Here is a 9,746-nt window from a genome sequence, read left to right on the forward strand (position 1 = left end):
TTTTTTATATCAAATATGAACACGCAATAAACATTTAAAAAATTGTAAATGTCAAAACGTAAATGTAAATAAAGTTCATTTGTTTTCCCAAAATTTACTTTTTACCATTAGCCCGACGTATTCCAACGTGCTTAGAAACAATTGTAGTTTTTTGTTGCATCTTAGATTCAGCTTATTTATTATCTTATTTAGGTGTTTGTAGGAGATTTGATTTTAAAACACATCAAAATAACATTTAGATTGCTAGTAGATATTAATGTGTAATGTTGTCGAGATGGGAACAGTAGTGATTTTAGGCAAATATGTGTACATATATGTTAACGGAATAGTACAAAATTCAGGTATGTTAGCAGTCCAAGTAAGAAATCCGGAATTAAAGCAATGCAAATATCGGAAAAGGTGGAAATATATTCAATTTTTTTAACAAATTTTTTTAACTCCGCCTGCATGATCGATGGGAGCATCGAAATCAGCGATCATGTTGCCGGTCCTAAGCCCGGGAAAAGGAGGAGTTGTTGGATCAGGCTAGCTCCCTACCCAACGTAAAAAAAATAATTTGCTCAAAGAAACGAGTTTTTGCCTCGGAACAGGACGGATTCAAAGATGACGACCCAAGCAAAAAAAAAGGACAAAGAGTTGGAAAAAAGAACACATAATGCGTCTGGCTACCTGGAACATAAAATCACTTAATAAGAAAGATCAAGAAACCCTGAAAGAACTAAAGGATAATAACATCGATATTTGCGCCTTACAAGAAACCAAAAAGAAAGGAAAACGGCAAATACAGTACGACGACTACTAGTGGTCTATAGTGGAGTCGAAAACAAATCAGGGCAAAAGAAGGGATAGCCATCGCAGTGTCTAAGAAGTATCAAAATAACATACAAGAATGTAGTTACGTATCTTCACGTATCTTGGTTGTAAAAATGAAAGCGGAAGACCAAAAATTAAATATAGTGTCAATTTATTGCACCCGAAGATAATAAACCGAAAGAAGAAAGAGAAGCCTTCTACGACCAACTACAAAATTTAGTCGGATCATTACCAAGTAACCAACAAATGATAATCCTTGGAGATTTTAACGCCCGCATCGGAACGAAATAATACCTGGAATAAAACAAAGGTTCAACGAAAACGTGTTAAATGACAATGGAGAACTAATGACAGCTATGCACATTTAACGAGCTAAGGATTAATAATACATTTTACAATCATAAGGAACACTATAAATTTACATACAGCAACACCAGAGGCTTCAGGTCTACAATTGATTACATTGTTACCAACAGATACGTCCAACCAAACCAAATATTAGATATCAGGACGTTAAATTCCGCGAATGTAGGAAGCGATCATAGCCTGCTATTAGCAAAGATAAGAATGAAGTTTAAAACCCTAAAGAAATCTTGCACGAGCAACTCAAGAATTGAAAATAAACATCGAGTCACTATGGAACTTACCAACCAAACAACTATACGAGAACAGGTTGAAAGAAAAAATCGAAAAAAACCCAATAAAGAAGAAGATAACATAAACATAGCCTGGAAGAAACTAAGAACCAACATTTTAGAAGCTGCATATGAAGCCCTGGGAACACGAATTGTAAAAAACCGGGCTAGAATGATCAAAACTCCTTGGTTCCGGCCAGAGATTAAGGAAATATGCAAAAAAAAGAAAATAGCATACCTTAACTATAGGACATTAAGAACACCTGAGTCATACGAAACGTATAGACGAATCCGGAATCAAACAGCGACATTAGTAAGGCAAACAAAGCAAAATTATTGGGAGATTTTTTCGAAAAGAATGGAGAGTGACTTCTATGGACTCCAAAAACAAATCTGGCGATTTATTAGAAATCAAAGAAAGGAGGTCAATGAAATGATAGAAACAAACCAGATCACAAAAGAAAATTGGATTAACTATCTAACAGAGCTCTATAAATCAGAAGAACCTCAAACGGAACTAAATACGCCAGAAATAATAACCAGAAGCGACATACAAATTGAGTCCAGTGATGTAGAAAAAGCTATTCGAAGACTAAAGAATAGGAAGAGCTCAGGGCAAGATGGCATCCAAAACGAGTTAATAAAATATGGTGGCCAACGTCTCACACAACAACTAACATTCCTAATCCAAAAAATACTATGCCAACACAAAATACCTGACGAATGGCGCACTAGCACAACTATAGTTATGTTTAAAAAAGGAGACAAAAGCTGCCTACAAACTACAGGGGAATAAATCTTTTAAACACTTCATTAAAACTAACAACAAAGATTATAACGAATAAAATTAACAGCTTAACGAATCTAGAAGACGAACAGCAGGGATTCAGATCAGGCAGATCGTGCACAGACGCGGTTTTCATCATAAGACAGATAACAGAAAAATCAATTGAATACAACAGACCAGCATATATGTGTTTCATTGATTTGTAAAAGGCATTCGACCGAGTGCAGTTAAAGGATGTTATACACCTCCTTATAACCGGCAAATTCCGAACAATCTTATCAAGACCATAGAGGACATCTATAGAAACAATAAGATCCAAGCAAAGATAAATGGCGCCTTGACTGAACCGATTGATGCAGGTCGTGGTATCCGACAAGGGGATTCCCTAAGTCCCCTGCTTTTAACATCATTATGGACGAAATAATAAGAAACGTAAGACTGCTAAAAGGATATAAAATGGGCAGTGAAGAAATAACCATCCTATGCTATGCTGATGACGCTGTATTAGTGGCCGAAAATAAGGATGATCTACAACGTCTACTACACCGATTTAACTGCATAGCCAAATCATTCAACATGAAAATATCGGCCCAGAAAACAAAATGCATGACAACATCAAAGACACCGTTAAGATGCAAACTGGAAATTGAAGGGAAGGTTATTCAGCAGGAAATGAGATTTAAGTACCTAGGAATAGAAATCTCAGGATATGGTGATGTTGAAGCAGAGGTAAGAGAACAGACAATGAAGGCATCCAGAATAGCGGGTTGTTTGAATGACACAATATGGCGAAACAAAAACATTGACATAGAGACCAAAGCAAGAATTTACAAGGCAATGGTAAGACCTATTATGTCACATACCGCAGAAACTCGACCAGACACGGCGAAAACGAAACAGTTACTAGAGACAACCGAAATGAGAGTTCTTCGCAGAATAGTTGGAAAAACACTACTGGATCGAGAGAGAAGCGAAGATATAAGAAGAACATGCAAAGTGGAAAACATCAACGAGTGGATACTAAAAAGAAAAAAAGAATGGAACGAACACATCAACAGAATGGACAACGGAAGAATTGTCAGAATTGCACGGGATAAGTCACCGGCAGGCTGCAGAAGCACGGGGCGCCCACGAAAACGATGGTGCGACAATTTAGCAGTGCAATAGGCAGAAAAACGTCGTTACGGAACAGGCAATTTGCCTAAACTAAAGAAAGAAGAAGAAGAAGAAGACAATAAAAACCCGCTTCCCGCATTTCTATTTAGAAAGTTTTATTTATGCATTTTCAGCTCATTTTTTACAAATTACAACACTTTGTATTAAACACTTTCTACATACGTATTTTTTACATTTTATACAAGTTTTGTTAGTCTTATTGACTTTACAATATCTTATTTGAAAAAATTTTCGCCTAGAAGAATCTCTAGCTTTGTTTATTATAGTTTTTGATTAACATTCTTTGCTTAGTCTCTCCTTCTGATATTTAGTTTCAAGCTCTTCAGCCAATTGAAACAAAAATTCTTGCCTCGATATTTCTTCACCTGTTGTTTCTTTATATAATATCAAAGCATTTATCCCGACTAAATCTAAGATATTAAGAAATACCTGTAAAGGTAATCTTTCACATTTAGATTTTACACTATATTTTTTAGCCATTTGATCGGTTATATCTACACCGAATTTTGTGTTATTGTAAAATTTAATTTTCTCTAGTATACATATACGGGTGTCACTTTTTTCAATTTCCACGCATAAATGCATTGAACTAAGTTTCATACTTTTTTATTCGGTTAAGCTTTATAAATGGAAAGAATAAAATCATTCGATTTGTATAATATTGTTGAGAAGCGTGTCACACTATTCTTTGCCTGTCTCGATGATTTTTGTAGCTCTCTTTTATTTTTCCAATAATAAGCGTAAGGCGAGACACTAGTCGAACCCCTTGTTGGGCGCTATTCATTATTATATTTAAATAATCAACCAGTGTTTTTTTTTTATGTGTGTGTGCCGCAAAACTTTTCCCTGACGTGCCAATAAACTATTATATTTTCTATTAGCAAAATTACGTTTTTTACTTCTTTTTTAATTTAATCCTTTATCTTCCTCAGCATTAGCTTATTACAATCACCACAGATTCCAAGTTGGAGGAATCTGCGTACAATACAGATTTATTACTAAAACTGAAGGATCAAGTGACAAACATTCTTCAGACCCGCGCCTCACTTACGAATTATTGGCTTCATTAAATAGTAATACTTGGTAAACATATTGCCAGTTGTTAGTATTGGATCCATAAGTACCTTTAACAAGAATTAAAGGAAAATATAGAACGATGATGCAGAGTTATATTCGGGACATCTTAGAGATTTCAATAATGTAACAATATCTACTAGTTTATGAAAAACTTAAAGAATAAACAAGATAAAATTAATTGTAAATGAGTACTTTAAGTACCTGTGACACTATTTACCGTAAGGGTTTTTGATTTGACAGAACGAATAATTTTCAATAAAATATATTTACGCGATTTACTTTTACATTTTCAGGATGTTTTTGAAAAATTATCCTGAATATGCGTTTTTGAAAGAAAAAAATTAATGTAGTAATAGAGACCTTTTTTAATAGCCCTCATATTCTCAATTTTTACACTATTTGTCTATGTCAATGCTAGAAAAGAATTAGTTATTTGACCCCTAACGCTCTGACTTTTATTTACCTATATTCTCCGGCAACTCCGACTTATTTTGCAACGCCGTACATCGGGTACTAGAGAGTTACCACCGATAATAATGCCAAATTGTTAATAATGACATTATTGACATTATTATCAATAATGTTGACAATGATGTTAAAATTAATAAAAAATAATCATGTATAAATAATATCGAATATTAATTAAAATTTATTAAATTTAATAATTTAAGAAATAATTAATTATAAGAAAAAAACAATTTCTATTAAAATTTTTAACATTTCTGAATATGGAAAAGTTCAAAAAAATTATGACGTATAAAATATGCAAAATAATTTTATGATTACAAGGAAAATATGCATGACATGTAGCAACGTTATTTCTGTACGGAATTGTTTGATAAAATGCAATCTTCTTCGTCAGAACATTTCATAAAATAGATCGCTTACTTCATTCTAAAATCGGTGATAAAAATATTTTTCGAATTACTTAATAGTATAAGGCCATTTAATTTATAACACAAGTAATCAGTTGAAACAATATTGCTAATTTCCTGTAATATTTTATAGTTTTTTTTCAGTGGTGAACTATATGAAGTAATTTGATCAAATAAGTCTACGTCAATAAATTATAATCAACTACCATTTTTTGGCAGTTTGAAGCAACTGATAACAACACAAATAATCTACAGCTTCTCGTGGGTCACCGGTGATTTCATTACAAATAATGCATTGAATACAATTATACACGTTTTCTTGTTTCGTAAAGTAATCAATAACAGTGATTCTAAACAAGTTTTCACTTCTATAATCCTTGTAAACAAAAATTTTACAATTAAATATAAGTTTAATTAAAATACTCCTTTACTATCTACTCAAAGATCTCCACTTCACTTAGCTCTTTTTATTAAGTAATAAGAGTAAACACACATCAGTGACCAAAATCTTGACGTTACAACCAAAATACTAAGTCCGTCCTTCCCTGCTAAAAAAAAAGAACAATAGCTGTCATAGTAGATACATCGACTTAGCTTTGCGAAAAGCAGTATTGAATATATACTACAGAGATGATTTCATGAAGTACAATCTAAAATTTTACTTCTACTCGAATCCTATTTATAGATCAAATATAGTATTTTACTTATAAGAAACGGAAAATGGTATTCGCTCTCTAGTGACTAGTCAAAGAAGTCACTGATTTTTCACATATACAATATGTAACTCTCTCGAGTAACTCTCTCGAGTTACAAAGAGAACTTGTGTTGAAATAGTTTTATCTTGTTAATTTTTTGTGTTTTCCATTTACTAGTTGTTGTTTTTAGTCTTTAAAAAATTGTATACGATTCCTGGATATTACTAATGCCACATTCTTATAACCATCAAATTTATTTCTCGTTAAAGTTTCTTATGCGTGTAATACTAACAACTGGAAATATTTTCTCAAGTATTGCTATTTAGTGAGATTAATGATTCGTATAATGCTGTAAAAGAATATTAATTAAAATGTTAAATAAAAACATTTTTTACTTGTGATTGAATCCTTTTTAATGTTATAAATTGTTAATTTTCTGTAATATTTAAATATTTCGACCTGCATTAAGAATGTTCGAAAATATTTCTAAAAACCACATTATATGGAAGAATATTGCTATTTACGTCTGTTCAACAGATTTATAAGATTTCTAAAAAGTATTTTAATCAAGCTAGTATTACATATTCTTGGATTTAAAAGAATTAAATATTTCGAATCGTTTACCCTATAGGTCATACGGAAAGTTTCTCCGTTTATAACAAACAATGTTAAGTCACAGGTCAACGGAGGCCCTGGGAAAGATTTCTTTTAAATATAAGTAAAATGAAAATGCAGCATAATCCATTGTAAGCGCATGCAATTTGGGGAGCCTAACGGCATAATTAACAATTCTAATTAGATCTATTTGATTGTCTATATAAACAGCGGTTTCAATGAATAGCTTTATTTGGTGTACATATTAGATATTAGTAGTTTTGCTCGTGTGAATACATATAGCAAATATGAAATTAGAAGGCTTATAAGATAGTGCAGTTGTCATCTCTGGAATTTCGGGAAAATTTCCAAAGTATGACGATATAATGATTTAAAGTCGAATCTAATAATGGAGAAGATTGCGTGTCTTCATATCATCTTTGCATTTTTGGCCCTTTGAAGGAAAATTGATCCTATCGAGTCGCTTCTCGAGAATCCAGATGCTTTTTTATCATAAGATCTATTTACCCCGTCTGTTGACAATAAACCTAAATAATGGAATGCACAAAACAAAAAATTATTTAAAAATTACGAAAAAATTCAACTTGTATTCTAAGACTTTTAATTATCATTGAAATGAAAAAAATCTAAGAAAAATTGATTTTTTGCCTTCACATGCAAGAACTGGAATTAATTAAACCTAGAGTAAACTCTTATTTTACCTAAATCATACAGTTGGTAAGATGTTTGGAACGTAAGCTTACAACACCACCACTAACAATCGCGTAATCGCAATCTCCAGCTTTTATAGCTTCGTACGCTTTTTGAATTGCTAACGAACTTGATGTGCTGGTTGAATCGATAGTGCAGCTTGAGCCTGTTAAACCCATACAAAATGAGATCCGGTTTGATAGCATAGCTTGGCATAACCCAAGTAGAATATATCGATTTGACAATAAGAAAATAAAACCAATCACACATTGAATGATTTAACCTTTACATAGAAGCTATTAGATCGACCTAATTACTTACCTGATTCCAGCGTTCCATGGTATTACTACTTGCCTCAAATAAACTCAATATCCTGTAAACATTGATTTTTTTGTTCCGTAGCTCTACAAGATTTATTCCAGCATCAATGATCGTTTCAAACGTTACTTCCATTGCCATTCTTAATTCTGGAGGAATAAATGGTGCCTGCATTGCACTAATTCCAAAAAAAAAGTTATCGAATTTAGATAAATTAGAAACAGTTCCTAAACGCGATGGTACTTTAGACGAATGATCTAAAAAATAATAATTCATGTTACTCAAAAATAACATACTGTAATGTAATAAATTTCTGTATGAAATATAATTTAACATATATATATTCTTACCGAATTTCCATCTTGTATGATCTGAAGACACGCAACCTTCGCCATTCATTAGATTCGACTTTAAATCATTAATATTGTCACACTTTGGAAATTTTCCCAAAACTCCAGAGATAACAACTGCACTATCTTATAAGCCTTCTAACTTCATATTTGCTATATGTATTCACACGAGCAAAACTACTAACATCTAATTCGTACGGCAAATAAAGCTGCTCATTGAAACCGCTGTTTATATAGACAATCAAATAGATCTAATTAGAATTGTTAATTATGCCGTTAGGCTCTCCAAATTGCATGCGATTACAATGTATTATGCTGCATTGTCATTTTACTTATATTTAAAAGAAATCTTTCCCAGGGCCTCCGATGACCTGTGACTTAACATTGTTTGTTATAAACGGAAAAACTTTCCGTATGACCTATAGGGTAAACGATTCGAAATATTTAATTCTTTTAAATTCAAGAATATGTAATACTAGCTTGATTAAAATACTTTTTAGAAATCTTATAAATCTGTTGAACAGACGTAAATAGCAATATTCTTCCATATAATGTTGGTTTTTAGAAATAATTTTCGAACATTCTTAATGCAGGGTCGAAATATTTAAATATTACAGAAAATTAACAATTTATAACATTAAAAAGGATTCAATCACAAGTAAAAAATGTTTTTATTTAACATTTTAATTAATATTCTTTTACAGCATTATACAATCATTAATCTCACTAAATAGGAATACTTGAGAAAATATTTCCAGTTGTTAGTATTACACGCATAAGAAACTTTAACGAGAAATAAATTTGATGGTTATAAAATGTGGCATTAGTAATATCCAGGAATCGTATACAATTTTTTAAAGACTAAAAACAACAACTAGTAAATGGAAAACACAAAAAATTAACAAGATAAAACTATTTCAACACAAGTTCTCTTTGTAACTCGAGAGAGTTACTCGAGAGAGTTACATATTGTATATGTGAAAAATCAGTGACTTCTTTGACTAGTCACTAGAGAGCGAATACCATTTTCCGTTTCTTATAAGTAAAATACTATATTTGATCTATAAATAAGATTCGAGTAGAAGTAAAATTTTAGATTGTACTTCATGAAATCATCTCTGTAGTATATATTCAATACTGCTTTTCGCAAAGCTAAGTCGATGTATCTACTATGACAGCTATTGTTCTTTTTTTTTAGCAGGGAAGGACGGACTTAGTATTTTGGTTGTAACGTCAAGATTTTGGTCACTGATGTGTGTTTACTCTTATTACTTAATAAAAAGAGCTAAGTGAAGTGGAGATCTTTGAGTAGATAGTAAAGGAGTATTTTAATTAAACTTATATTTAATTGTAAAATTTTTGTTTACAAGGATTATAGAAGTGAAAACTTGTTTAGAATCACTGTTATTGATTACTTTACGAAACAAGAAAACGTGTATAATTGTATTCAATGCATTATTTGTAATGAAATCACCGGTGACCCACGAGAAGCTGTAGATTATTTGTGTGGTTATCAGTTGCTTCAAACTGCCAAAAAATGGTAGTTGATTATAATTTACTGACGTAGACTTATTTGAACTCCGCCTGCATGATCGCTGGACGGATCAAGGTCAGCGATCATGTGGCCGGTCTAAGCCCGGGGAAAGGAGGAAGGTTGTTGGATCCGGTTAGCCCCCTACCCAACGTAAAAAAAAACATTGCTGCTCATAGAAACG

General features: G+C 32.1%; 2 non-coding genes across 2 annotated transcripts; one reads left to right on the forward strand and one right to left on the reverse strand.

Moving 5' to 3' along the window:
• Positions 1–5,796: 5,796 nt before the first annotated feature.
• On the reverse strand, positions 5,797–6,016 carry LOC122526646. Its single transcript, XR_006306135.1, has one exon. It is a non-coding gene; the product is annotated as a small nucleolar RNA U3 (small nucleolar RNA).
• Positions 6,017–9,124: 3,108 nt separating this feature from the next.
• Positions 9,125–9,344, forward strand: LOC122526647. The gene has a single exon (XR_006306136.1). It is a non-coding gene; the product is annotated as a small nucleolar RNA U3 (small nucleolar RNA).
• The last annotated feature ends 402 nt before the right edge of the window (positions 9,345–9,746 follow it).

This window comes from Polistes fuscatus, unplaced genomic scaffold (assembly GCF_010416935.1).
Source record: "Polistes fuscatus isolate 324 unplaced genomic scaffold, CU_Pfus_HIC Scaffold113, whole genome shotgun sequence".
Classification (NCBI taxonomy): Eukaryota; Metazoa; Arthropoda; class Insecta; order Hymenoptera; family Vespidae; genus Polistes; species Polistes fuscatus.